The sequence below is a fragment of the Chelonoidis abingdonii genome, chromosome 2 (genome assembly GCF_003597395.2).
Source record: "Chelonoidis abingdonii isolate Lonesome George chromosome 2, CheloAbing_2.0, whole genome shotgun sequence".
In the NCBI taxonomy this organism is placed as follows: domain Eukaryota; kingdom Metazoa; phylum Chordata; order Testudines; family Testudinidae; genus Chelonoidis; species Chelonoidis abingdonii.
Genome location: NC_133770.1, coordinates 65,453,571 through 65,460,833, shown reverse-complemented (window position 1 = coordinate 65,460,833; position 7,263 = coordinate 65,453,571). Strand labels below are relative to the sequence as shown.

General features: G+C 46.2%; 1 protein-coding gene across 8 annotated transcripts in view; it reads left to right on the top strand.

Annotated features, from left to right (window-relative positions):
- The first annotated feature begins 1,074 nt into the window (after positions 1-1,074).
- Positions 1,075-7,263, top strand: part of OSBPL3 (oxysterol binding protein like 3) — a 142,435-nt gene continuing 136,246 nt past the window's right edge. The window contains exon 1 of one of the 8 annotated variants that reach the window (XM_075062406.1): positions 1,075-1,206. The gene's annotated coding sequence lies outside the window, so the exon portion shown is untranslated. Of the gene's footprint in view, positions 1,207-2,231; positions 2,464-2,577; positions 2,759-7,263 lie in introns of those variants that run through there. The other 7 variants (XM_032773848.2, XM_075062405.1, XM_075062408.1 and 4 more) reach the window with 7 other exon arrangements.

Genomic DNA, 7,263 nt, shown 5'->3' with positions numbered 1-7,263 from the left:
GCTGGGCTGCACAGATGTGTTTGAGGGCCCCAGGCAAAATCTGAAACTGAGCCCACCCACACACTTCCAAAAAAAATTACCACTGAGGGGGCTTGGAGAGCAAGCCTGCCACTCACTCACCCCATCCTGGCTGCTCCTTTCCTGTGGGGTTGGGCCCAGCTCTGGGTGGTGCGACCTGACATATGGGGTCACAGGGCCACTTGCGTTTGGCCCAGCTGCTCCACCTCATGACAGAGGAGGGTGGGTCCAAATCTGAGTGAGTGGCATCATGACCACCATGCACTACATCACAATGCCAGTGGGCACCTCTCAAACAGGGTGACCTTGAGGCAAACTGGCCTTTTGTTCTTCCCACATGCAGCCCTGGAACCCTGTATAGTGGCACATATGAGCAGGAACTTTGTCCACTTACCACAACCGTCTCAGTTAAGGAAAATACAAAGCTCAGAACATAAATTGAAAGTATCTGATTTCTTGGTCAAAGAAAGCTGACTACGCTAGGGCATAGCAAGTCCTTTGAAAATAAAAATTGTGCGCCATGGCACACACCTGCCTACATCCCTAGAAGCCTTGAGCTAACAATTTTGGAAAGATTTGGAGCACGCATTAAAGAGTACATAGAATCAGCTTAGTACTTCTAACCATCTTTGAAGCAAAAAAAAAAAAATGTCATTAGCGATTCGGGTTGCTTGCTTTTCAACACAACTCAGACAAGCATGTTAATTTTAGGGTGTTAATGGCTTTTTTCGGTGCGGGGGAGGTTGGATTTTTTTCTTAATTGATTCTAATGCCTTTTAGGGAGAGTCATACAACTCAGATTTCAGAGCCATACAGCTCAGCTTCCTTGTTGCCCCAGCAGTTCTAAATCTGTAAGTTGACGGAGCAGATCTTAACCTTAGCATCCAACATGATGATGTTGGATGATGGAATATTTATGGCCTGTCATTAAAGACGCCAAATATTTAATACGATGACTAGAAAAATGCAGTCTGCAAACAACTCCTCCTCCTTCCGAACAGCCAGTAGCGGCAGCCGCCCCAGTGGAGGAGGGATTGGTTAAGGCTGTCCTTTGTTAGCGCATCGAGCGAAACCACAGGATGGGCAAGGACGGAGCCTGTTCAGAGAACGGCAGACAGAAGTTAGATCTATGCCTGAAACACTTTAACACGGGCTGGGGACTATTCCTTCCATTTTTTAAGAATTAAGGTATAATCTTGACTCCTTCCCCTACGTTGCTCTTCTTGTCTATCTCGGCATTGTACTTGTTGGTGTGCGCAGTAAGGCCGGAGTGCGATCCTTGCACGTGTGAACGGACACGGGTAATTCAGCGCACGGACCTTCCTGGTGTAGTTTGAACGTTCCGAGGCGTGTTTGTAAATGGAGCTGCCTGGCAGTGTCTGGACAGCCGGGTCCTGTCCGCAGCTGCTCCGTGGGTGGGACCGGAGCCCTGACAGCTCGCATGACACTTCTTGTAAGCGACCTTAGGGGAGAGCCCCGTCCCCGCGCGTGCACCGCCTGCTGGGGGCACGGGTGCTGCACGGGAGGAAGGGCACCACACACGTGCGGGGGTGCTCAGATCTGCTTGTTACCCCATAGGCAGCAGCCATGCTCTGGCCACGAGCAGACCGCACCAGTTGTGGAAACCCCCATCTTTTGGCTCCGACAAAGGTGCAACAGAGCGAGTTCGGAATCAATTTGGTCCATTGAAATCCAGGCTCTGCAGCCTTCAGTGCCCTGCTGCTAGGGGCCCCAGACCCAGCCAGCTGGGTGCTGAGCACCACAAGTGCTGAAACAAGGTGTGCTGCTGCCACACTCCCAGCCTGAAGAGGTTTCTATTATATACAAGGCTTACGGTTTGATTCAATGGCGCTTAGCAGCTCCAATGTATACATTGATCCAGCACCCTGCTGAGCACCTGGCTGTGCTGTGCAGCCGGTGGAGCTGACCCACCCCGCACTTGTTTCCACTGTAAAGCTCCAGCTGCTCACAGGGCTGCTGGAGACTCGGCCCTCCGGTTGCCCCCCTGAGTGACAGGTCCCCACGCTGCTGGCAGCAGGTATTGCCCGGCCGCACCCCATCCTCTCTCTCTACCTGTCCGAGAGGCGCCTGTCGCTGACATCACGGAAACACCCGCCCTCCCAAAACCGGCCGGGAAGGCGGGGGCTAGCGCCTGTTTTGTTTGGCCCAGAGTAGAGGTTCTCTTTGGTCAGTCCAGCTGTCAATCAATGAGATGAAGCCCGCCCGCTCTGGAACCTCCCTTGGAGTCGAGAGACCCGAAGAGCCAGTCCATCTACTCCCCGCTCCGGCAGGCACCCAGGTGGAGCCTCTGAGTTTATGATTCTGGTTGCCATCCCCGCCCACCTCCTTTTTTGCTGGTGCCTGTAGCGGCCGTTTGGGGAGACAGGTTGAGCTGTTTGCATCTGACCGGGGTGTCGCCGCTGTTGCCTGCGGGCAAGCGCTCAGGTAGGTGCCCGACTCCCACCCAGCTGTGACCCTGCGGCAGGTCAGGCACCCGGCTGGGGTTTGGCACCCGCGGCCCCTGCCTGCAGGTGGGGCTGGGCGCCCTGGGAGTGAAGGGACCTTGTTCCCCTCCCCAGCCGGTTGGTGGGTGCATTGCTGCCCCTGGGGGGAGGTCTTCCCGGGGGGGCTTGTTGCATCTTCTCCCGGGGATGTGAACCGGGGGGCTTCCAAGGGGCTTGGGATGCTGCTGCTAACTCCCGAGGAGCACAACGCGCGGGGGATCAGTCGTATGGTACAGGTAAGTGGGTCTGGTGAGATTTCCCTCTTGCTTCGTGCCCCTCTTCGCCCCCAAGCTGAGGAGCTCGCTTGGCTTATTGGGAAAAGAGGAGCTGTGCCTTTTGGGGTGTCTCCTACCAGCCCGTTGCCAAATTGAAGAGGCACCAAGAAAACTTTGTAACAACAAAGTAGCTTTTAAAAAACAGATACACACACTCTCACACACACTTTCTTTTCAGTGTGAGGCCGTTGGGAATTAAGGTTAGTTGGAGACTTGAGAGAAAATAACTGGCCTGGGGGTGAGCTGCTTATGCTCAGCCTTCATGTCGCTGCATTGCGAGACCTATCCGCTTTCCTGTAAGTTTCAGTGCAAAATGTCTGAATAAGGTTTAGAGGCTGTGCCCTCTTGTGAAATACAGCTAATAGAGTAGAATAGTTACTTTCTTCCTCTAATGTATAGGGAATCTTGACTTGTACTATACACAAAACACATTACCATGTCAGTCTATGTATATTTTCTCCCCTTTACTAAAGTGTCCTAAAAAGAAATAGGATTTATGTATCAGTTTAGTGATCTCTTGAAATCCATTGAGATCCTTAAATGTGCTGTTACAGTACAGAGTATTTATTTTGTTTTGATTGCACAATTCAAAGCAGGTCACTTTTTTTAAAATAGTGTAACCATTCAAGATTTTCATTATTTGGTGGATTCATGGTGTTTTCTTTGTGGCATTGAAATAGATCTAATTCTAGATTAATTGATATACAGTATTAAGCATCTGTTTCTAAAACATAATCCTGTATCAATTACTTAGTCTTCAGGATTGAGAGGTGAATTCCCCAGGAGTCATTCAGCAGGGAGCCACTGCAGATTTTCCATCTTGCTGTGTGCTTTGGAAAATATAACTGGAAGCTAGTTGGCTGCTCAGTGTAACTTCAGATATCTTGAGGATATTTGCAAGTGCCTCACTCTCAGCTAATTCTGTGATTCTCTTTAGTAGTATAAAACAAAGTTGCCATGATTTTTCTTCTCTCCTGTCCACCTCTAAAGAAAATAGGTTAATTAAATCCAATCACTTCAGTACAATTTCCATGCCAGTGTAATTTCCATCAGGACTGAGTCCAAATTAGTAAATGAGCATTTAAGTATTCTACTGCATGAAATCCATCTGGTACTCTCAGCTCTCACTTGCTGATTTCCAGTAGTTTAATATTGTGCACCATTTGGAATGGATATAGAAAAGGCTATTTAACTACATCCATCTCTTCCTTGTGAGGTCATGTGTCTGGCTTCCCTGTTTTCCCCCCATTCCCCTAACGATTGTGAGAGTGCTGTTCAGCCTCAGCTTTCTTGAGATGAAGGGATGTGGGGGGCTGTTCATATTTGTTCCATCTTTTCATTGATTAACCACAGATTTTATAATGTAATTTTGACCCTACTGAATTTCAGCAGAGCATGTAGGTGTGATTCAGTATTTAAAGTATAAGAAATACTCAGGCAAACAGGAAACCACAATTCTAATTTCTATGAGCTTTAATGTAATTATTAGGACCATCTCCTGGTTGAAAAATGTAACAATCATTAACAAATAAGAACTTTAAAAAAAATTAAAGTGTACTAGAATAGGAAATAAATTAATGTAGTTCTTGTTAAATGAATTGGTTGAATGTTCTGTAATTAGATTTCACCAACCAAGTAGCAAGAGTAAATTTCACAAGCCCTATCACAGCCTTACCATGGAGTCACAGACAGACTCCTGGGGCAATTCAGTCTATCTTGCCACTCAGGCAGGCCTGCCTGTGTCCTAGCTGATCCCTTGCCCCAAAAATCACAACAATATTCAGGTTACTCTGAGTCCCAAAGGAGGAGTCGCTTACCCCAGGTCAATTGCGCACCCAGATCTGTCACCAAAGACAACTCTTATAGCCAATCCAGTAATTAACTAAAGATTTATTAACTGAGAGAAGAAATGAGTGCTTTACAAGGTTAAAGCAGGTGACATACGCACACAAATGAGTTACAATCTTAGATTCCAAAAGATAATAGAAACTTCTTTAATAAGCAAACTCCATATGTCCTCTAGGACTAAATTGGGGAAGATGGGGATGGGGTGGTTCTTATGCTTAGTAATTCTTGCCCCTTTAGGATATGTCTACACTGCAATTAGATACCTGTGGCTGGCCTGGCCAGCTGACTTGGGCTAAGGGGCTGTTTGTTTATGATGTAGACATTTGGGCTTGCTGGAGCCCAGGCTGTGGGACCTTGCAAGGTGGGAGGGTCACAAAGTCAGGCTGCAGCCCAAGCCTGCATATCTACACTGCAATTAAACAGCCCCTTAGTCTGAGTCAGATGGCATGAGCCAGCTGCAGGTGTCTAATTGCAGTGTAGACAAAAAGAACCCAGTTTCTTCTTGTCAGAGACTTTTATCCATTTCTCCCCATAGTCCAAGCTGATGTGATGAGTTCATGGATAAGTCTCTTCCTGGAGGGGCTGAAGAATGCAATTAACAGTGTCTTTGTTCTTTGAACCTCACATGGGTTCATTTGGTTTCAAAGGCCTTCTTGTTGCCCAGGGCCTAAAGTCTTCTGGAGGAAGCCAGCATTTGCATTAGAGAAGACTTCTCTCCTGTTTTGAGTTCCACAGTTACTGAGGTTTACATTGCAAACTCTCAATATAACCTTATACCATGGGCTACCAAGGTTATAAGTGAGATCAATAATGCGGTCTCCTATAACACTATAAACACATTCTTATCAACTTAACATCAGTTCTAACAATGCTAATGTGCTGATAAGCCAGACTAATTTCTAGCTATGCATTTGTCAGTGAGGCCTGGGGGCCTTGGCATGAGCTGGCACCAGCAGGGCCGTCCTTAGGCATAGGCAACATAGGCAGCTGCGTAGGGCACCTGAAAATTTGGGGCACCACTGGGTCTTAGTGTCCACTCTTTTTTTCCTATCGCTGTTCTGACCCTTCCTGCAGGCTCCCACAGATGGCTCCTCTAGCCTGGTGAGTCTTCCTTTGGAGGAAATCTGGTAGTTAAAAGTGAAAAAACCTCCAGCCTGCCAGACCTATTAGCACAACATTGAAATTGTTAAAGAGACATTCAAGGGGTAATAAAGGACAAAGGCATCTTCCCTTGTGTGTTATTCACCTCGGATATCAGTGACTATGCCAGTATCAAAGCTTCTCTCTGAGAGCATGGCCATATTGAGTTTAGCGTATCCAAGCATGTCATTAAACAATTGAGCCAGTAGTTCGGAGATCAGCTCATTATTTTTGGAGGAGTCAGGCACCAGGACCGTTAAAACTGGAAACTGGTGATTTGTAGCCACGATATGAGTTGCGAGTGGATTAAAACGTCATTAGGTAACCGACTCATCCATGTGGTATCGAAGTCTCTTCTATCCTCTTGTGATTCTCTGCCTGAGATAATGACCCTTGGGTGTACACGAGCATCGATTGTTGTATGGAATCTCGGCCTTTAATCCCAGGGGCTCTCTTCTAATGTTGCTAAGGTGTTTGGATCCGTTCCTGGAGATGCGCTCCCAAAAGAGTATGGGGGAAAGGACGCGGTCTCCGACCACAAGACCTCGTTTCGTGGATCAAATGTATTATTTCCCGGACTTTTTCTAATATCTAGCGTGAGCCGTGGGGAATCTGGCCACGAAGAAAGGAAGTGCAAGATATGTGCGAAAATATCTTCGTGACCAAATATTAGTCTACTCACACTCTTCATTTATTCCTTTCTTTTACAAACTGGAAGATATTCCTAGTGAGATTAATTGGTGAAAATAGGCTTACCTTGATGTACCAAAGCAGCTAGTGCTGAAGGAGCGTGAAGACCGTCCTAAATAAATGTGCAAGATTGTATGATGTTTGGTAGGTGAGGCCAGAAAATGGAAGAATATTACAGTAGAGTTGAACAACCTAGTGTCGTAGTTATCCCCTTTGGATTGCAAAACGTAAAAACTCCTCAGTTTGTCAAAATTCATGCATGTTTAAATGTAACGCGGCATCTCTGGATTCCTACTTCATTTGAGATAAGTCCAGTAGTAATGATGTGCCTATGTCTGATATAATTAACTCCTCCCTTTGAAATCAAATGCAAAAGACATTTTATTACGAAATGTGATTTTATTAATTTATCACCAGCTCACTAATGGAAATACTTTTAAAGCCAAATTTTAAACTAAGGTCCTGTAGGACTGAACATGGTGGGTAAAACCCTTTACAATTAATAGCACAACTGTTTTTTCAGGTTAAAAGTACAAAAAATTGACGAGTATAAAAATTTATTTGGGCATAAGCTTTGTGGACATCTGGTACAAAGTGAAGTGTGGTTCTACCTACAACAAACGGCTATATGCTGAGGAAATAAATTTGTTTTATAGTAGTCTGCCGACGGTGCCCACCAAGACTTTTCCTTGTTTTGGCTGATTCAACAGACTAACAGGACTACATTCTAAACCTGTCAGTCAGTATATCACCTTGGGGTTTGGCAAATGCCTGTTAAATGGCTTTAG